This window comes from Ranitomeya variabilis, chromosome 1, assembly GCF_051348905.1.
Source record: "Ranitomeya variabilis isolate aRanVar5 chromosome 1, aRanVar5.hap1, whole genome shotgun sequence".
In the NCBI taxonomy this organism is placed as follows: Eukaryota; Metazoa; Chordata; class Amphibia; order Anura; family Dendrobatidae; genus Ranitomeya; species Ranitomeya variabilis.
In genome coordinates, this window is record NC_135232.1 from 63,279,750 (window position 1) to 63,302,573 (window position 22,824).

Sequence of the window (22,824 nt, forward strand, 5' to 3'; positions counted from 1 at the left end):
TCTTGTGAAAGCCATCTTCAAACGTTTGGTAAGGAAACTACACAGTAGAGTTGGTGCGAATCGATTTCATTCCATCGGCTACGACGGTCTGTACACGTTGCATCGTGGTGGGACCACCACCTGTTACCACTGTTCTTGTTTTGATCGCCTGGCCTGGCATGGTGTCAGAGCGCAACGTTGAGGTCAGCCAATCAAAAAAAAGATCAGCGGATGCCGACCGGTAACAGCCGGCGCTCCCACCCCGGAGAAATAGCCATAGACCACTGACTTGGCACGATGGAATGGGAAGTGTGAAAAATTGGCACCAAATTTACTCAAAACAGAACTGTCAACTTTTTGATAAAGGAAGAGGCATGTTAAAATCCAACATGCCTGATCGTTTTGTTTTTTTTTCCCCCAGACATTTGGATTTGGCCGAAATCTAAATTATATGTTTGAATATCTTAACTCTGTTTTTTTCTACTCTATATTCCAATCATTTTATTCAAATTTTATAAACGGTTGGAAGGCGAAAGGGCGGAGGTATGAGAAGGAAAGAAAGCTGATCTTTATTGGGTATGCCTAGGGAAGATGAAAAAAGGGAATAGAGCGGAGATAGGAGAATAATGACAATACTGTAATATATTATTAACAGTGCTCCCAACATTAAATTAGGAACATACTTGTAGGGTTTAACATTTTTGTGAACTTAAGTTTTAAATGAAATCACCAAACTTTTCAGAGGAAAAAAATAAACTATTATGAAATAAATATAATTTATTTATTTAGAGATAATACATATAAATTATTTTATTAGAGATAAAATATTAAGAATCGAACATAACAATATTAGTAATTTTTTCATGTGTTTTTTTATAGAGTTGTTATGATATAATTATAAAATGAAAGGGTTTAGTAAGTAAGGACAAAATTACTAAGGGCATCAAGTCTTGACGGATTGGTCTATGTTTTTAGTAGTTCAAATACCTTAAAGGATATGTTTCATGAAGATATCAGCTGTCCATAAACCGTATCTATAGAAAGTATGGTAGTCCCCCGCTCAGGACCCCTCTGGGTGCAGCATACATTATATTCCAGCATTATATTGAATTGATCAAGAAAAATGGAATTTTCTTGGCAGATTGAAAAAAAATATATTTATTAAAAACAATTTAAATCTTATTGTAAAAGTTTCAGGAGGGTATAAGATAAAACTTAGCAGATGGTGGGGTTCATAGGAAGTTGCTAATATTTGTGAATTGTTGGTCATGTTGATCATTTTATCATAGCCATTTGTATAATTACAAATTGTGTTACTGTATCTTGTAGAGAAGCGTGGAAAGTTGTATTATTTTATGACCTGCAAAATTTATATTAAGTTCTCTGTAAAAATGGAAATTGGCACCTTGAAGACGTCTCCCTCACCAACACATGCAATATGTGAGTTAATCTTGACTCCTAACCTTTTACCCAGTATTTATCCAGTTTCCCAGTCCTTCAAGATTAACTGTTTTTATACTTACAAACCTAAGTTAATAAAAGGAATAATTCAGAAACTTTGGTAAATAACTGCACTTAAAGGGGTTCTCCTAAAAGCAAAAAATCAATAAAGAAAAAAAGCCACTATAAGTAAGCTCTACTCCAAGATACCTTTACGTCCGGATTTCTTGCAGAAATTTCCTGAAGAAAACCGGAAATTTTCTGCATGAAATCCGCATTTTTTTTTTTGCGTTTTTTTTGCGTTTTTTTTTTCGCGTTTTTTTAGCATTTTGCAAGCGTAATTAGCTTGCAGAATGCTAAAGTTTTCCAAGCGATCTGTAGCATCGCTTGGAAAACTGACTGACAGGTTGGTCACACTTGTCAAACATAGCGTTTGACAAGTGTGACCATCTTTTTACTATAGATGCTGCCTATGCAGCATCTATAGTAAAAGATAGAATGTTTAAAAATAATAAAAAAAAATGGTTATACTCACCTGCAGGCGTCCGTTCCTATAGATGCCGGTGTGGTTCAGGACCTTCCATGACGTCGCGGTCACGTGAGCGGTCACATGACCGGTCTCGACCAATCACAAGACCGTGACGTCATCGCAGGTCCTTCACCGCACACCAGCTATAGAAACCGAAGCGGCAGCATGCAGCGGAGAGGCGGGAAGACATCGAAGGTGAGTATAGGACTATTTTTTATTTTAATTCTTTTTTTTTTACCAATTATATGGTGCCCAGTCCGTGGAGAAGAGTCTCCTCTCCTCCACCCTGGGTACCAACCGCACATAATCTGCTTACTTCCCGCATGGTGTGCACAGCCCCGTGCGGGAAGTAAGCAGATCAATGCACTCCTAGGTGTGCGGAATCCCCTGCAATTCCGCATTTTAATGAACATGTTGCTTTTTTTTCCGCAATGCGATTTTTTCGCGGAAAAAAAGGCTACATTTGCACAAAAAATGCGGAATACACTGAAAATAATGGGAGGCATATGTTAGCATTTTTTTCGCATTTTTATAGCGAAAAAACGTGAAAAAAACACGAAAAATACTGAACGTGTGCACATGGCCTTAGTTAGCAAATCATGCTCATTTTATCTAGGAAGGTAATAATCACTGTAAAAAATTACGTCTACTATCTTGTAACACTGACAGAAACCTATTCTACTATGTTAAAAGGACAGGTGCCTGTAAGCAAGTGCAGTAAAAGATCCACCCTACCTTCAGATTTAGGAAAATGTGTTCAGAATATTCAGAACTAATACTGCAGATACCAGGAGTGCTGAGGTAAGAAGAGGCTGCTCACACTGCTGTCCACCCTTTTTATCTGATCTAACACTAGAGATACCAGGGATGCTGAGGTAAGAAGAGGCTGCTCACACTACTGTCGACCCTGTCTATCTGATCTAATACTGGAGATACCAGGAGTGCTGAGGTAAGAAGAGGCTGCTCACACTACTGTCCATCCTGTCTATCTGATCTAATACTTGAGACACCAGGGATGCTGAGGTAAGAAGAGGCTGCTCACACTACTGTCCATCCTTTTTATCTGATCTAACACTAGAGATACCAGGGATGCTGAGGTAAGAAGAGGCTGCTCACACTGCTGTCCACCCTTTTTATCTGATCTAACATTGGAGATATCAGGGATGCTGAGGTGAGAAGATGCTGCTCATGCTGCTGTCCACCCTTTCTATCTGATCTAATACTGGAGTTACCAGGAAAACTGAGGTAAGCAGAGGCTGCTCACACTGCTGTCCACCCTTTCTATGTGATATAATACTGGAGATACCAGGAGTACTCAGGTGAGAAGATGCTGCTCACACTGCTGCCCACCCTGTCTATCTGATCTAATACTTGAGACACCAGGAGTGCTGAGGTGAGAAGATCCTGCTCACACTGCTGTCCACACTGTCTTTCCAAATGCTGATTGGCTGCTGTGACCTGGAGATAACATATACCACTTACACTGTCAAATTATCTCCAGGTCACAGAAGCTGCACATTATTAAGAAAAGCAGAGAGGGCAGAAGTCTGAACAGTCTCTTCTTACCTCCACACTCCTGGTATATCCAGTATTAGATAGACATGGTGGATAGCAGTGTGAGCAGCCTGTTCTTATTTCAGCACTCCAGATATCTCCCATAGTAGATCAGATAGACAGCACGGCCCCTTCTTACCTTGGCATCCCTGGCATCTCCAGTTTTAGATCAGATAGACAGGGTGGACAGCAGTGTGAGCAGCCTCTTCTTACCTCAGCACCCTGGTATCTCTAATATTAAATTAGATAAACAGGGTGGACAGTAGTGTGAGTGGCCTAGCCTTACCTCAGTACCCCTGGTGTCTCCAGTAATACATTATAAAGGTGGGTCCACCACATTACTCCTAACAGGCTGCAATCAAGGTCCTGGAGGACCTAAAGGTTGCCCATCTTGTATAGTGTGGTACCCTTGAACAAGACAATCTTACAGATCAGTAAAATAAAGCATGGGTTCACTCTAATGTTGTATTTAGGCCCCTTTCACATGTACATGTGGCATTTGTTTTATTCATGGATAACACATGTAGCCATTATGACCTATGGTGATCTTCACATGTCCTTGTTTTCACATGGACCATGCGGCTGTGTGAACTATATGGCGACATGTCCGTATTTTTCCTAGCAGCACGAATGACAGGGCCAATACAATTCTATGGGTCCGTGAAAAACATGGACAGCACCTGGATGGCATCGGTGTGTCATCCGTGTGCCATCTGTGTACTGTACGTGTTTAACATTGCAAAGTATAGGAGAAGCTTTGTAATTTTATTCTTGGCATATGGATGGCACTCTGCGGATACACTGGTGGTACACTGATGACACACTGATGGCACTCTGAGGATACACTCATGGTACACTGAGGATACACTGATGGCACACTGAGGATACACTCATGGTACACTGATGGCACACTGACGGCACACTGAGGATACACTCATGGTACACTGAGGATACACTGATGACTCTGAGGACACACTCCTGGTATATCCAGTATTAGATAGACATGGTAGATAGCAGTGTGAGCAGCCTGTTCTTATTTCAGCACTCCATATATCTCCCATAGTAGATCAGATAGACAGCACGGCCCCTTCTTACCTTGGCATCCCTGGCATCTCCAGTATTAGATCAGATAGACAGGGTGGACAGCAGTGTGAGCAGCCTCTTCTTACCTCAGCACCCTGGTATCTCTAATATTAAATTAGATAAACAGGGTGGACAGTAGTGTGAGTGGCCTAGCCTTACCTCAGTACCCCTGGTGTCTCCAGTAATACATTATATATATAGGGTGGATAACAGTGTGAACAGCCTCTTCTTACCACAGCACCCCTGGTATCTCCTGCATTAGACCAGATAGGCAGGATGGACAGCAGTGTAAGCAGCCTCTTCTTACCTAAGCACCCATGCTATCTCCTGCATTAAATCAGATAAACAGGGTGGACAGCAGGGTGAGCAGCCTCTTCTTACCTCAGCACCCCTGGTTTTTCTAGTATTACTTGACCGCAGATGGTTTAGGTTATCTACAGGTTACAGCAGTGGAACTTCGAATTGCACATGCTTACAGGCATGTGTTGTATTTCCATTCTACGTAATTTAAAAAGAACAGAGCAGCACTAAAGCGGTTGTTCCGTCTTAAACTATAAGACTACAGTTTCCCTATGTGAGTGCAAACTTGTGAATCCTCACAGTATGAACTGTGCGCTGTGAGGCTTCTCGTTGGCCCTGCCGGGAGTGGGCAGTCATGTGACTGCAAGTATGTGATATGCATACTCCCGACCACATTCCAACTAGACTGTTTCTGGCCTCACTCAATACTCTTATATTGAGCGAGGCCACACCCATCTAGTCAAAATGTGGCCGGGGTATGCATATTGTATACTTGTTCCCTTCATCGACACTGGAGAATCCTGACAGCATGCACCATGCATTCTGTGAGGATTCACAAGTCTGCAGTCACATAGAGTGCAAACTTTCATGCCAAACCTGGACAACCCCTTTAACATCAGTGCAGAAGATATTTTCAATAAATATAAATAGGAATTCAGAAAATCAAACAATACCACATAATAAATGAAGACGTTCTTAAATACAGAGAGATGAGATCAAAGGGCTGCCAACAACCCGACTTGTTGCGCTGCCACCAAGTGCAGCTTCGTTACCATTCTACGAAAAGTTTTCTGTTAATGAAACAAGATAACAGTAATTATACTGCATGATGCTGATTTCCTCACTAAACAAAGTGAGCGTAATTTGCTGAATTAAGGTATTCAATTTGTTTACTTTTTATATAACTCTCAGAGAATCCTCTTAAAGCTGTTCTCATCTTAGTGACGCTGTAGACGATAGTCCACTCTTCGGAATCCACCTCTTTTAACCAGAGTGCTCTATAGTAAAATCCAACTTTCATTTAGGATAAGGAACCTACTCTAGGACCTGGTAAATAATTGGTCATATATTCTAATGAATGATGGTCATATGTGTTTCGTATGGTCCACACAAGAAGAAAGCGCCGGTGCAGCCTGATAGACTTTTTATAATATTTTGGGTGGACTACTGGAGTGCAGCATCACAAGGCTGAACTTCCGGGGTTCAGTTTACAAAGCACATAGAAATGATATTCCAAAGGACTGTAGGAAAACTAAAAGTGGCACTCACCACCAAGAGCATATGCTCTTCATTTATTCGAGCGACAGCCATTTCATGCTCTCTTGTGCCTCATCTGTCTTACCCTTAAACTAGATGAAGGGCAAGAACACAAAATGACAGCTGCCTGCTTGTGCTTCACAAATTTTAACCTGTTGGCTTTTTGTTTCTTTTGGAAAAATAAAGAGAATTTTCATTGGTGGCGAGTGTCACTTACAGTTTTAGAACTTTGAATTATGTTCTTAGAAAGGTGTTTTTCTGGTACTTTCATATTAATGACCTATCCTTGAGATTGGTGGAGGGCAACTCACTGCACCCCAGCTTATTGAAGGTGACGCAGGAAGTGGCCCAGCACCAATCCTTATGTAGTGGTCATTAATGGTTTTGCAAGCCCTTTCTTGCTCACCTTTATGTTAAAGTCTCCAAGTAAGTTATAGTAACTTTGAAGCTCAGACTCTGACGTGTTTTCTTCGATTGAGTTTATAAATGGATTCAATATTCTATGCTGCCAGGAAAAGAAAATATTAAAGCCGTTTAGGTGGTTTGAATTGCACGAGGGGCTTCTTGTACCCTTGTAAGAAATTAGAATAACCTAATTTATTATAGGGATCGACAATCTCTGCGCCATCAAGTTTTCCTGTTGGTGACCCTTTAGCATCTACTATATGTTTGTTTGACCCTTATTGTTGACTTCCTTATCTTAGAGAAAAAAAAACAAGAAAAAAATAAAAAGAGCATAAACCCTATAGTACGTAAATAAGTTAATACTAGTGTTGGGCGATAAGTTAATAGTAGTGTTGAGCGAAAGTGATCACTACTCAAATTTGCTTTGGGTGCTTGGGAATGAACCAAGTATCACGGGTACTCGGGCGACATGCTCAAGTCCCATGCGATTTTTGGCTTTCTAACAGTTGAGAAACATGCGGGGCCAGGACTCGAGCATGTCACTTGAGCTCCCGTGATACTCGGTGCGTACCCAAGCACCCGAAGCAAATTCATGTAGCGAGCACTTTGGCTCATCACTAGTTTATAGTAATAATACATGTAAATAATAGAGGGCACTTATTGATCAACAAAGCATAAAAACCATTCCACCACAGCAAGGTAGATGGTCCTAGCCAGGCTCTAGTATTAAAACTTCACCTTGTGTCAGCCATCTTCAATGTGAAGTTGCAGAGCAGGACAGGAGCCCAATTGTTCAACCACCTGTCCGTGGGAATAGGTAAATGCCTAGCTCAGAATGAGGGGCCACATCTTGTCTTAGTGGTCAAAGATCTGGAAATTGACTCGACTCTACATGCTGGGATAACTTTATCCTAAGTGCCGCTGTATGTTAATTACTGAACTATGAATGCTGAACACTATCACCGGCTGGATCCTGCCTGCAGTCATTAGCTGACCTGAGATTGTGATCTAATCTCCAGTGGCCGCTGACCCCTTGTCACCAAATTATGCACCTGAGCGAACTTTCAACATGAATTCTGCAAAAAAAAAATAAGATAAAAGTGATAAGACGCTGACTGGTCAGATAACGCCAACAAGTATCCCCGAGCAGTGTTTATGTAAACCTGCTAGGACGCTTTCCTAAGATTTCCCAACTGAAGAATATGCACAGCTTCTCAACTTGCTCCAAATAGGGTTAGAAAACTCATCTTTATCTTGGTGCAATCCATTCTCGTGAACTGTTTGCAATCAACCCTTGACTTGATCTAATTCACATTGCAAGCATTACACTCATATAGAATGAACAAAGTCTTTCTTTTTTTGTTCTAATCTGGTCATTTCGCACCACACAGCCATTTTTTTTTTAACAAAGAGCAAAGCCGATAAAAGACACATTTGTGTCTCTCTAGATGTTTCAGTGGGTTGTCCTCCTCTAAAAGGGGGGTCCACCACATTACTCCTAACAGGCTGCAATCAAGGTCCTGGAGGACCTGAAGATTGCCCATCTTGTATAGTGTGGTACCCTTGAACAAGACAATCTTACAGATCAGTAAAATAAAGCATGGGTTCACTCTAATGTTGTATTTAGGCCCCTTTCACATGTACATGTGGCATTTGTTTTATTCATGGATAACACATGTAGCCATTATGACCTATGGTGATCTTCACATGTCCTTGTTTTCACATGGACCATGCGGCTGTGTGAACTATATGGCGACATGTCCATATTTTTCCTAGCAGCACGAATGACAGGGCCAATACAATTCTATGGGTCCGTGAAAAACATGGACAGCACCTGGATGGCATCGGTGTGTCATCCGTGTGCCATCTGTGTACTGTACGTGTTTAACATTACAAAGTATAGGAGAAGCTTTGTAATTTTATTCTTGGCATATGGATGGCACTCTGCGGATACACTGGTGGTACACTGATGACACACTGATGGCACTCTGAGGATACACTCATGGTACACTGAGGATACACTGATGGCACACTGAGGATACACTCATGGTACACTGATGGCACACTGACGGCACACTGAGGATACACTCATGGTACACGGAGGATACACTGATGGCACTCTGAGGACACACTCATGGTACACTGAGGATACACTGATGGCACTCTGAGAATACACTCATGGTACACTGAGGATACACTGATGGCACACTGAGGATACACTCATGGTACACTGATGGCACACTGACGGCACACTGAGGATACACTCATGGTACACGGAGGATACACTGATGGCACTCTGAGGACACACTCATGGTACACTGAGGATACACTGATGGCACTCTGAGAATACACTCATGGTACACTGAGGATACACTGATGGCACACTGAGGATACACTGATGGCACACTGAGGATACACTCATGGTACACTGATGGCACTCTGAGGATACACTCATGGTACACTGAGGATACACTGATGGCACTCTGAGGATACACTGATAGCACTCTGAGGATATACTCATGGTACACTGAGGATACACTGATGGCACACTGAGGATACACTGATGGCACACTGAGGATACACTCATGGTACACTGATGGCACTCTGAGGATACACTCATGGTACACTGAGGATACACTGATGGCACACTGATGGCACTCTGAGGATATACTCATGGCACACTGAGGATACACTGATGGCACACTGAGGTTACACTCATGGTACACTGATGGCACACTTATGGCACTGTGAGGATACACTCATGGTACACTGAGGATACACTGATGGCACTCTGAGGATGCACTCGTGGTACACTGATGGCACTCTGCGGATACACTTATGGCACTCTGAGGATACACCGATGGCACTCTGATGATACACTGATGACACAATGATTCAAAACACTGATGATACCATTACTGTTTTTTTTTTTTGTATTATATGGATGTGTGATGGGATCTTAGATGCATCAACTAATATTTTAGGTAAAGGTCATTTGGATGCAAATCCAGTTTTACAAATTTCCAGCTATTCCTAAAACCTATTTCTTGAAAATCATCTATGCTTTTCAAGGGGTAAGTCTCAACAGGTGACCTTTTCTCCATCACATCGGCATGATTGGCCAAGGTTCAGTTGCAAAATTCCAAAAAATCAGATTTTATTAGAGGCAAAAGTTTTGAGCGGCTCCATATTTTGCAGTAGAAACATAGCTCTAGGTGGCTCACCCAAAAGAGGGCACCCACCCATAAATGGTTGCACACTGCCCGCCAGACAGAGGGAGAGCCGGACCTAGGTGGGGACTATGACTTGCCCATAATATACTCATCTGAACCTGGTTTTGTTGCTTTAAGTCAAGCTCTGGAGACACAGAAAAGGTTAAAGCTGCCCATGTTACGGCCCCCGTGCACCGCATTGCAGGTAGTCATTGTGCTGCTGGCAGAATAAAGCTTCATTGCACTACACTGGTTAAATAATAACCAATCTGAAAATGAATGAGGTCTGTTTGCAGAACAAATGACCGTACATGAAACACCGTGGCGAGATAATGTAGGTGCCTCAATCTGCTTCCCTCGTGCGCTCCCAGGGGACAGAGTTCTCGCCTTGCATTGAAGAGGGATGTACATTCAGCTTTATTTTGCCACATCAATTTCTCTCATACATCACCCCGCGTTGATACTTTGCCCCCAAACTGGATTATTCAGCTGTTTCTTTACTTCCTCGCAGTACCGGGCATGGCCAAATATCTCCCTATTAATTGCATATTCAATACTTAAACAGCAAAAATGATGCTGACTTGCAATATCACTGTACCATAAAGAAAGAGATAGTCCACGCATTTACATAAAAAATAATAATGTGCTCAGAGCAGGCTGCGGCCGGGGAGGAGGAAGGGGGCGCATTTTGGAAATTGATAGGAAGGTTTACACTATTCTGCGGGGAGATGAAGTTTTAAATGGATGCTGTTAATAGAGGTCCTTAAAGGTTCCCGTATCTTCCAGTGACATTACAGAAGGAGGCACATGGCTGCCCGCAGTGCTAATATTTAGTTAGAATTTTCTTCTACTACAGTCAATATAATGATTATATTTTGCAGGAGGTGATGAACAGGATAAGCTGGTGCAATTGAGTCCTGGGAATGGGGGATTCTGAGGGTCATAACTTTTTAGGGGTTGAAGACTGGACATGGGCAAAATTAGAAAGTTTACATTACCCCATTAGTCCCTTTCATTCTCCATCCGACTCCCGTGTACGAGACAAAGGAGATGTTGTTCCTGAGCATACTACCGATGTGGACTAATACATGGTTTAAAGATGTTAAATGATTTTAAGCACCAACCTATCTCATAAAAACTTCCAAAAAAACTTTTCAGAAATCTTCCAAAACTTTCCTGTTCTATCTCGTGGTGCAGTCCAATTAGTTGCATCAAGTAGCAAACATGTCGCGTCTTACCAAGGTACTCAGGATCCTCGGTGCCCTAAAAATAGCGACTGTGTAGTCACCCTGAAGGTCTCAAAGTACCCCCTATGTGGCAAATTTAATGGGGTTGAATAAAAGTAATAAACAGAAATATAATCAATTTCCAGGGTCGCCGCGGGTCCAGCACTGGAGGCAGTTCAAAAAGTTCTGCTACAAAAAATCAGACAAATATTTACTGTGAACACACAGTAAGGGGATTTTCTTTCTCTTTTTGAGGATCAGTCAAATGAATAAACCTTCATAAAATGAAGAAATTTGTGTTACTTACAAATTTGAACTCCACCTGCTCCAACATCAACCCTCCAGTGGTCTCTCTCTGGACTAGAAGTGATGACTTCCTGGTCACCTGTCCACTTGTGGCCACTTAATTGGCTAAAGAGTCAAGTGACTGATGGATGGAAGATCATGATTTATGGTGGGAGGTTGTGTTGGCCACTGATCACAAAATCCTACAGTCAATTAGTGCTGCAGTGGTCAGGTGACTGAATAGTTTCTCGGAGTGGCAAAGTTCGGTGGGATAAGCAACACTCTTTTTTGGCTATAGAGTCAAGTAACTGATGGATGGTAGATCATGACTTTTGGTGAGAGGTTGTCCTGTCCACTGATTACCTAACTCTACAGCCAATCAGTGGCTGCTGTGGTCAGGTGTCTGAACGATCTGAGCAGCATTGTCGAAGTGGTGAGGTTCGGACGGATAAGCAACACTCTTTTTTGACTAAAGAGTCAAGTGACTGATAGATGGAAGATCACAATTTTTGTTGGGAGGTTGTACTGTCCACTGATCACAAAATCCTACAGCCAATCAGTAGCTGCAGTGGTCAGGTGACTGAATAGTTTCTCGGAGTGGCAAAGTTCGGAGGGATTACTAACACTCTTTTTTGGCTAAAGAGTCAAATGACTGAAGGACGGTAGATCATGACTTCTGGTGAGAGGTTGTCCTGTCCACTGATTACCTAACTCTACAGCCAAGAAGTGGCTGCTATGGTCAAGTGACTGGTTTGAGAAGCATTGTCAAAGTGGCGAGGTTCGGAGGGATAAGCAACACTCTTTTTTGGCTAAAGAGTCAAGTGACTGATGGATGGAAGATCACAATTTTTGGTGGGAGGTTATACTGTCCACTGATCACAAAATCCTACAGCCAATCAGTGGCTGCAGTGGTCAGGTGACTGAATAGTTTCTCGGAGTGGTGAGGTTTGGAGGGGTAAGCAACACTCTTTTCTGGCTAAAGAGTCAAGTGACTGATGGATGGTAGATCATGACTTTTGGTGAGAGGTTGTTCTGTCCACTGATCACCTAACTCTGCAACCAATCAGTGGCTGCTCTGGTCAGGTGACTGAATGGTTTGAGCAGCATTATCGAAGTGGCGAGGCTCGGAGGGATAAGCGACACTCTTTTTTGGCTAAAGAGTCAAGTGACTGATGGATGGAACGTCATCACTTTTGGTGGGAGACTTGTCAAAAACCACAAGCTTTGATTGAAGAGTTGGAGAGTTTCTGCCCCGAAAACTCAGCAAAAAACCCTCAATGTGATCACAAACTTAATATTTTGCCTCAATCTTTGTGCTTGGAACAACTGGTAGGTAAACCTTCCACCTTTTATATAAAAGTTTAAAAAAAAACAAAAAAACAGTTGCATTGTTTATAGATGGAAGGTAGTAAATTCAGCCTTAACAAAGAGCTGATGGAAAGCACACAGATGAGAGTAAGTAAGCAATCCGCCTTGTAAATTGTCCCCTCCGTTCTCTGATTAGAGCTGAAGCAACCGCGCAGAAGACAAAGTGTATTGTGCTGTCATTTTATGTGGCCATCTGCATAGGTGTCAGGGATTTACTGTGATCATTATCTAAGAACCACACTTTCAAAGTGCTTACTTTACATTGACTTGGATAATGCTTCATAAGTTTCCTCCTTTAGATTACTAGGAATATAGAGGAGTCGATTGATTTCAGCTGCGAAGTACAGTAAGCAGAAAATCACTACTGAATGTGCTTACATTGTATTTTTTTTCTGCCATAAAAGATGAGTTTTAAGTGAAAACTACAACGTGTAATTTAACTCTTTGTTGCCCCGAGCACTGGGAATTGTCATTCGTGACTTGTGAGCTGTTTTCTGGGGGTGCATCACAAACAAAGGGTTAAATGCGGATAATATAAAGGCATCATTTTCCATTTTGCTGTGGCATTCGTTATTATTTGCTATCTTTCATGTCTGCACAGCATTAGAGCAAATGATAAAGCCATCATTTTCAAAACGGCAGTTTATATTGAAGGTGCTTGCCTCGAAAATGAGCTAGCTGCATTTTATAATGAGACTTGTAATAGGACTGCTGTACACTTTAACCCCATCTGCACCAGGGACATAACTAGTAACTGTAGGACCTTACAGCCAAAACTAGAATAGAACTCCATTATGCAATGTCGGGGCTGGCATTGGGGGGGATCATCTTGGCAATTGCCCAGGGACCCGACTCTGTTAGGGGCCCGGAGTGTTTATAGTTCAATCTACATTGATAATAACAGTTCGGCATTATCAGTGTAGTTTCCAATGTTGAAAGTGCTGCAAGACCATTGATCACATCACAGTCGTGTCGATTGAGCTCGTTTGGCGGCCTGAACTCAACCTAAGTAAACGCAACCTAAATGTTTGTGTGTGATGGTGCAATATGTTAGCATTTGGGACCCTACTTTAAACTTTTGTCCAGGGCCCATTTTTGTCTAAAACCAGTCCTGCCCAATAGTTCAAGAAATGGAATGGTAATGATTAGTGATGAGCGAGAATACTCGTTGCTCGGGTTTCCCAGAGCATGCTCAGGTGGTCTCCGAGTATTTTGGCGTGCTTGGAGACTTAGTTTTCCTCGCCGCCACTGCATGATTTGCAGCTGCTAGACAGGCTGAATACATGTGGGAATTCCCTGACAAACAGGCAACCCCCACATGTATTCAGGCTGTCTAGCAGCTGTAAATCATGCAGCTGAAGCAACGGAAACTAAATCTCCGAGCACAAAGAAATACTCGGAGACCACCCGAGCATGCTCTGGGAAACCCGAGTAACGAGTGCACTTGCTCATCACTAGTAATGATCATTGGGGTTTTCAAGGTCCCTTCTTTTCCTTTTGCTATACCTCATTTTCTTGTATTATCGTCTTTTAGCCATTTTCTTTTTTATTTCTCCACTTGCAATCCTCAAATCTTTGGATCATTTTCCAGCTTGGGCTGCTGGAACCCCATAATATCCTCTTCATTAATTTTAACAATGTACTATGACTTTTGGAGAACTATATGTTACCATCTTGGACATTTATGACATATCAACATGGAATGCCAAATATGTCCAATGATGTCCGTCTTCACCACTCCACTGAAACTGCCCTAACCAAAATTACCATGGCTTCCACTATCATCTATTTGCTGATGATACTCAGATCTACCTTTCTGGCCCAGTCATCACCTCTTTTCTATCCAAAATCCCTGAGTGTCTATCGGCCATATCCTCCTCCTCATCACGCTTCCTAAAGCTCAATGTAGACAAAACTGAACTCACCATCTTTCCTCCATCTCACCAAACTCCTTTACCTGATCTTTCTATTACAATAAATGATATCACACTTTCCCCTGTACCACAAGTCCGCTGCCTCGGAGTTCTCTTTACTCTGCTTGTCCTTCAAACCGCACGTGCAAACTCTTGCCACCCCCTGCCGCCTCCAACTCAAAAATATTTCCAGAATCCGTCCTTTCCTCAACCCGAAATCTACTACAATGATAGTGCATGTCCTCCTCATCTCACACATTGACCCCAGCAATATCCTCTTTTGTGGCCTCCCTGCTAACACTCTCACACCTCTCCAATCCATTCTTAACTCTGCTGCATGACTAATACATCTCTCGCCTAGCTATTCATCCTCTTTTCCCCTCTGTAAATCACCTAATTGGCTTCCAATGCCCCAATATATCAAGTTCAAACTATTAACATTGACCTAGAAAGCCATCCATGGTCTGTCTCCTCCATATATCTCCAAACTAATCTCTCGTTACCTTCCAACATGTAACTTCTGGTTCTCACAAGACTTTCTTCTCTCCTCCACACTTATTTGTTCCTCACCTAAAAACCTCAAAGACTTCTGCTGAGCATTCCCCATACTCTGGAATTCTGTACCCCAACACATCCGACTATCAGCCAGTTTCAGAACTTTCAGACGGAATTTGAAAACACATCTTTTCAACCAAGCTTACAGCCTGCAATAACCCTGACGCCACCTCACTACCACTGGAGCTGCCACAACCCCCCCAACCTACTGTCTCCTCCCTATTATCTGGTAGACTGTAATCCCACAAGAGCATGGCGCTGTCCCCTCTGTACCAGTCTTTCATTGTTAGTTTGTTCACTGTCATTTATATTTGTATTAGTATGTAATCCCTTATCATGCACCGAACCATGGAATCAATGGAGCTCTAAAAATAAATAATAATAACAGATGTTGGTCCCACCTCTGGAACCTGCCTCTGGCCCCATCATGCTGTCAAGAATATAGAGAATTATTTTTTTTTTATTTGACAATTATTATATATTATTTATTTATTATGCTTTGCTTATACAGTAGATATGGAAATTATTCAGACCCCTTTACATTTTTCACTCTTTGTTTCATTGCAGCCATTTGGTAAATTCAAAAAAGTTCATTTTTTGTTCTCATTAATGTACACTCTGCACCCCATCTTAACTGAAAAAAAAGCAGAAATGTAGAAATTTTTGCACATTTATTAAAAAAGAAAAACTGAAATATCCCATGGTCATAAGTCTTCAGACCCTTTGCTCAGCATTGAGTAGAAGCACCTTTTGAGCTAGTACAGCCATGAGTCTTCTTGGGAATGATGCAACAAGTTTTTCACCCCTGGATTTGGGGATACTCTGCCATTCTTCCTTGCAGATCCTCTCCAGTTCCATCAGGTTGGATGGTGAACATTGGTGGACAGCCATTTTCAGGTCTCTCCAGAGATGCTCAATTGGGTTTCGGTCAGGTCTCTGGCTGGGCCAGTCAAGAATGGTCACAGAGTTGTTCTGAAGTCACTCCTTTGTTATTTTAGCTGTGTGCTTAGGGTCATTGTCTTGTTGGAAGGTGAACTTTCAGCCAAGTCTGAGGTCCAGAGCACTCTGGAAGAGGTTTTCATCCAGGATATCTCTGTACTTGGCCGCATTCATGTTTCCTTCAATGGCAACCAGTCATCCTGCCCCTGCAGCTAAAAAAACACCCCATAGCATGATGCTGCCACCACCATGTTCCACGGTTGGGATTGTATAGGGCAGGTGATGAGCAGTGCCTGGTTTTCTCCACACATACCTCTTAGAATTATCACAAAAAAGGTCTATCTTCATCTCATCAGACCAGAGAATCTTATTTCTCACAGTCTGGGAGTCCTTTTTGTGTTTTTTAGCAAACTCTATGCGGGCTGGAATAACATGACCCTCCAGTCTTGATCTAAAAACTTTAGCTTCATGTGGTCAATATTCATCTTGCATAGGTCTCAAAAGTCTTTCCCATGTACGACTTAAAAAGTTAATACTTTTTTTATTCCAAGGATAGATTTTTCTTTCAAAAGAAGCCTAGGAAAATCACAACCTAGAACACTGTTCCCCAACTCCAGTCCTCAAGACCCAACAACAGATCATGTTTTCAGGATTTCCTTAGTATTTCCCAGTTGATAATTCCATCATCTGTGCAATGCTGCTGAAATCCTGAAAAAATGATCTGTTGGTGGCTCCTGAGGTCTAGAGTTATGGAACAGTGACATAGACCATCTTGATCCTTACATATGAGGATTCTATTACATTTTGACCTGTTTTCTTAGCTTTCTCCCAAGCTTGTTCATGGCTCCCTGTGATCTTCAAAAAAATATTCCTTACCTCGTTTATTCACACCAATTTTTTACATATTCGACACTAATTAGAAATAGTCTACATAAAATGAGAATTGATGTTCGTGGTGCATTTTAAGACTTGGACAAACGTTGGATGACCAGAATGTCTTGATTGTTCCTGATAATATCGTATATGGCCTCATTAAAGTGGCTTTGAAAAGAAATTGTTGATCTAATTGCATAAATTCATCTGACTTTTGTTAACTACAGGACCCTTGCCCTTGATGTGATAATTAATTTCTTTTGACTGACATAGAAGGCCATACTCTCTGTTGAGGAGAGCAGAAGCTTATTGTCACCATTTCCTTTATATAGTCATCACTTCTAGTGAATAACCAGACATATAGTAAAATGTAATAAATTGCCAGGATACTGTTGTTTTTTTTAATTATTTATGCAACATTATTAAAATTCATATACCATAATACTGATTTTTCACATTTTATCACTTTAAACCATTCATAAATTTTACTTGTAATACCTTTATTAACCACATGGTGTGCTGTTAGGTTATACTTGGACATTAGAAGTTTATTACCCCTAGTGGCAAAAATCATGTAGTGCAGTAGTTCAAATTTTCTTGTCGGGGTCAAACTTATAAGCAATTTTACTTTTTAACAGAAGATCATTCCTCTTTAAGGTTTCCTTTTAAATTATTTCAATACTATACGGATAGCAAATTGACATCGCTTTCTAAGACATAAAGCCTTTTATTTCCAGTTTTGAAATATCTCACATGAACACGTTCAATTCTACGTTTCAAACAAAACAGGTTTGTCCTTTTTAAGTGCATTTCCTTTGATTACAGAACACTACGGGAAAAAAAAAAAAAGACAGGAAGCAAGACACAATAATACGGTTTGTGATAATCCAATATCACTCCAATAAACTGCGGCACCGAGAAAGTAATTTAAGATTTTCATTTATCAAATTACCAAACAATGACTTTCCTTTGCAAAGGGTGACATTTCAGGCTGGTGGTTTAAAGTTAGTAAATCTATTTTCCAATCACTTGAGAATTAATATCCCTCTCACTCTTTCCGAATAGCATGGAAATTACTCTCGCTCTCAAAGCAGCCGTCAGAGGCGCGGAAATCAGAATCAATTTTATAGTGTAGTGGTCCCTTAAAACCAGATGGAATTTTACTCTGCGTGTATAAGATCGCTGGTAAACACACATCGCAAAACATGGTAATTCATGGACCGGTGCGCTGTCCTGGGGGCTAATCAACTCTGACACCAAGTCATCAAAGTTTCTAAAAGTTTACCTGCCTTAAAAATACACTCCAGGAAACAGTGAGGAGCTCCGTAATAATGGGCCGTATCCATGTCAGAAGGTAGTTTGTCGGGTTAACACAGGTATAGACGATAACTTGCTGCTCTGTGATCACTGAGATCTTCTGAGATCTTCTGAAGGTCAAACGACCGATCGCCGTTCCATTCATTCTCTATGGGGCTGCCGGAAGAAATTGAATACTTGGCAGCTGCATAGGGAATGGATGGAACAGCAGTCCAGGTGATAACTTGCCGATTGGTGTATGTCCAAGTATTGGGATCTGCACTGATTGGCTGAACAGAGAATTTTTACAAAATGGAGTGGAAGGTCAAACGACCGATTGCCGTTCCATTCATTCTCTATGGGGCTGCAGGAAAAAATCGAACACTTGGCAGCTGCATAGGGAATGGATGGAACAGCAGTCCAGGTAATAATTTGCCGATCGGTGTATGTCCAATCCCTGTGACCTGCACCAATTGGCAGAACAGAGAATTTTTACATTCATTCTGTATGGAGCTGCCAGAAAGAAATATTGATTAAATGGAGGAGCGGTCAAGCAAGTGCACTGCCACTACATAATAGTTCTGCTGATTGGTGCAGGTCCCAGCAGTCGGACCTCTACCGATCAACACTATTTTGACAATAGGTGAGGACTTCTTTCCAACAGATAACCCCTTTAAAGAATAAGTACATTTTTTAGCTATCCTATTTTTTTAGATTGTTAAGGTCTTTTAAATGCCTGCTGATCAATGGGGTCCGGGGTTTGACTACCCTATGTGGTAATCAAAAGACCTCTGAGAAGTGCACAGCTCAGGAGGTGGGAGCACATGGTTTTTGTGTTAGCTACTGCACAGAGTAGAGCACAGATTAAATAAAATGTCATAGCCTATAGGCTTTTGATTGTACCCCATACTCCATTCTGTGTGCACTCTGAAGGGGAGGTGCGCGCTCCGGCCTCCTTAGTTGTGTACTTCTTATAGCTCTTTTAAGTGTTCAGTGTGGGTCTCAGGACCCGGATTTCCACCAATCTGCATGCAATTAAATTTTTTAAAAAAAATTTCAAAAAGTGTAGTTACTCTTTATATGAAAGTGTCATGCCTAAACAAGATTTTGCTCAACGTAACACCTTGTGGTTGGGAGTGGAATTGCTAAGCATGCCTAATTTAGGAAATCCTAGCTAAAAATTATCTTATGGATCCAACCTATTTTGCAAATTAGAAAGTGATCATGCAAATTAGGTAATTTTATATCTGTTTTCATCCAAAATGAAAACTTAGTGAATTTATAATTTGGGAACAGTTGTTCGTTCATCGCGTGGTTTGGGGATAATGGACTCTTCTACTTTGTTTGCAATGTCGTCATCCAGTCTTGGACAAAGAACTGATATTTTTTTTACTTTATAACCTGTAGAACTGACACCATCTTCTCTAGCAAGCGGCGATGTTTCATGTACCCTGCGGCACTGACTATTTTTCTGGAACTGCCTTCAGCACAAATTCATTCTTAACTAAGATGCCTTAAAACTTTTCAAGCCAGCTCTGACAAAGCCTTTGGCACCGATGACTTTTATACTCTGTGCCTCTGAGCCTGTCTAAACCTTTGAGGTTTTGTATCCAGATACCAGACTTTTCATAAACTGCATCCAAGATGAACATTTTCTTCTTGAGCTGAAATTATTATTAAACAAAAACATGTAAATTTAATTCAACTCTTAAAGTAACAACACAGACACTGTTTATTAATATACATTCGTACACACATTTCTCCTGATTAATATCTTAAAATATATTTGTTCCCCTTTATCAGATACAACTCTCCAAATCTGCTGCAGAGATAAAATTTCATATTACAAATTGCTGTTGGTTGCGGCCACCACTAGAGGGAGCAACATACGAACATTGTGTAACTGAATATAACAGGCAATGTAATTATGAAGGGTATGAATATTTCTGCTTTCAGTAATTAACAATTTAGTAAATATTTACAGCAACATGGAAAAAGAATTGTACCTCTGATTTCCATCATGAAATTAAGGAGTTTGAGCATTTTTGTACTAGTCCTGGCAAGCTGTGCCCCAGTATTTTTAATCACAGGTGGCAGTGTTATAATAGTTATAGTCTTGTGCATAGGGGGCAGTATTATAGTAGTTATATTCTTGTACATAGGGGCAGTATTATAGTAGTTATATTCTTGTACATAGGGGCAGTATTATAGTAGTTATATTCTTGTACATAGGGGCAGTATTATAGTAGTTATACTCTTGTACATAGGAGCAGTATTATAGTAGGTATATTCTTGTACATAGGGAGCAGTATTATATTAGTTATATTTTTGTACATAGAGGCAGTATTATAATAGTTATAGTCTTGTACATAGGAGCAGTATTATAGTAGTTATATTCTTGTACATAGGGGGCAGTATTATAGTAGTTATATTCTTGTACATAGAGGCAGTATTATAGTAGGTATATTCTTGTACATAGGGAGCAGTATTATATTAGTTATATTTTTGTACATAGAGGCAGTATTATAATAGTTATAGTCTTGTACATAGGGGCAGTATTATAGTAGTTATATTCTTGTACATAGGGGCAGTATTATAGTAGTTATATTCTTGTACATAGGGGCAGTATTATATTAGTTATAGTCTTGTGCATAGGAGCAGTATTATAGTAGTTATATTCTTGTACATAGGGACAGTATTATAATAGTTATATTCTTGTACATAGGAGCAGTATTATAGTAGTTATATTCTTGTACATAGGAGCAGTATTATAGTAGTTATATTCTTGTACATAGGGGACAGTATTATAGTAGTTATATTCTTGTACATAGGGGCAGTATTATAGTAGTTATATTTTTGTACATAGAGGCAGTATTATAGTAGTTATATTCTTGTACATAGGGGCAGTATTATAGTAGTTATATTCTTGTACATAGGAGCACTATTATAATAGTTATATTCTTGTACATAGGGGCAGTATTATAGTAGTTATATTCTTGTACATATGGGACAGTATTATAGTAGTTATATTCTTGTACATAGGAGCAGTATTATAGTAGTTATATTCTTGTACATAGGGGGCAGTATTATAATAGTTATATTCTTGTACATAGGAGCAGTATTATATTAGTTATATTCTTGTACATAGGAGCAGTATTATAGTAGTTATATTCTTGTACATAGGAGCACTATTATAGTAGTTATATTCTTGTACATAGGGGCAGTATTATAGTAGTTATATTCTTGTACATATGGGACAGTATTATAGTAGTTATATTCTTGTACATAGGAGCAGTATTATAGTAGTTATATTCTTGTACATAGGGGGCAGTATTATAATAGTTATATTCTTGTACATAGGAGCAGTATTATATTAGTTATATTCTTGTACATAAGAGCAGTATTATAGTAGTTATATTCTTGTACATAGGGGCAGTATTATAGTAGTTATATTCTTGTACATATGGGACAGTATTATAGTAGTTATATTCTTGTACATAGGAGCAGTATTATAGTAGTTATATTCTTGTACATAGGGGCAGTAATATTGTAGTTATATTCTTGTACATAGGGGCAGTATTATAGTAGTTATATTCTTGTACATAGGGGCAGTATTATAGTAGTTATATTCTTGTACATAGGAGCAGTATTATAGTAGTTATATTCTTGTATATAGGGGCAGTATTATAGTAGTTATATTCTTGTACATAGGGGCAGTATTATAGTAGTTATATTCTTGTACATAGGGGCAGTATTATAGTAGTTATATTCTTGTACATAGGGGCAGTATTATAGTAGTTATATTCTTGTACATAGGAGCAGTATTATAGTAGTTATATTCTTGTATATAGGGGCAGTATTATAGTAGTTATATTCTTGTACATAGGGGGCAGTATTATAGTAGTTATATTCTTGTACATAGGACAGTATTATGGTAGTTATATTCTGGTACATAGTGGTAGTACTATAGTAGTTATATTCTTGTACATAGGAGCAGTATTATAGTAGTTATATTCTTGTACATAGGACAGTATTATGGTAGTTATATTCTGGTACATACGGGCAGTATTATAGTAGTTATATTCTTGTACATAAGAGCAGTATTATAGTAGTTATATTCTTGTACACAGGAGCAGTTTTATAGTAGTTATATTCTTGTACATAGGGGCAGTATTATAGTAGTTATATTCTTGTACATAGGGGGCAGTATTATAGGTTCCTCTTTGATGTTAATTTCATTTGTGAATAAAACTATTTCTTAAGATTATTTTTGGATCAAATTGGTGTTTAACATTTTTTAAATCCAGGAATGATTAAATATTCATAAAGAATGGGCAGCAACCTGCATTAGTTTATTTTTTATTTTATGCATCTAAACACTCAATTGCCATGAAGGATCACAGTGATATGCAAGGTCCATGAAGCAGCCGGGCCAGTGGTAATTAATCCTATGAATCTTCACTTTATCCATCTGTGATTCAGTGTAGAATGGACATATCCATTGATTACTTACCACAAACACTGACGTTTCCAAGTAGCCATTCAATTAAGCTAAAATTATGCTGTCACAACTGAAGACACATTGAATGAGAAGGCAACCTTCCCGATTT

At 40.1% G+C, this 22,824-nt stretch overlaps 1 protein-coding gene across 29 annotated transcripts in view; it reads left to right on the plus strand.

Annotated features, from left to right (window-relative positions):
- The window catches only part of CELF4 (CUGBP Elav-like family member 4), a 1,364,246-nt gene that overhangs the window by 852,425 nt on the left and 488,997 nt on the right, over positions 1 to 22,824 (plus strand). The window lies entirely within an intron of this gene.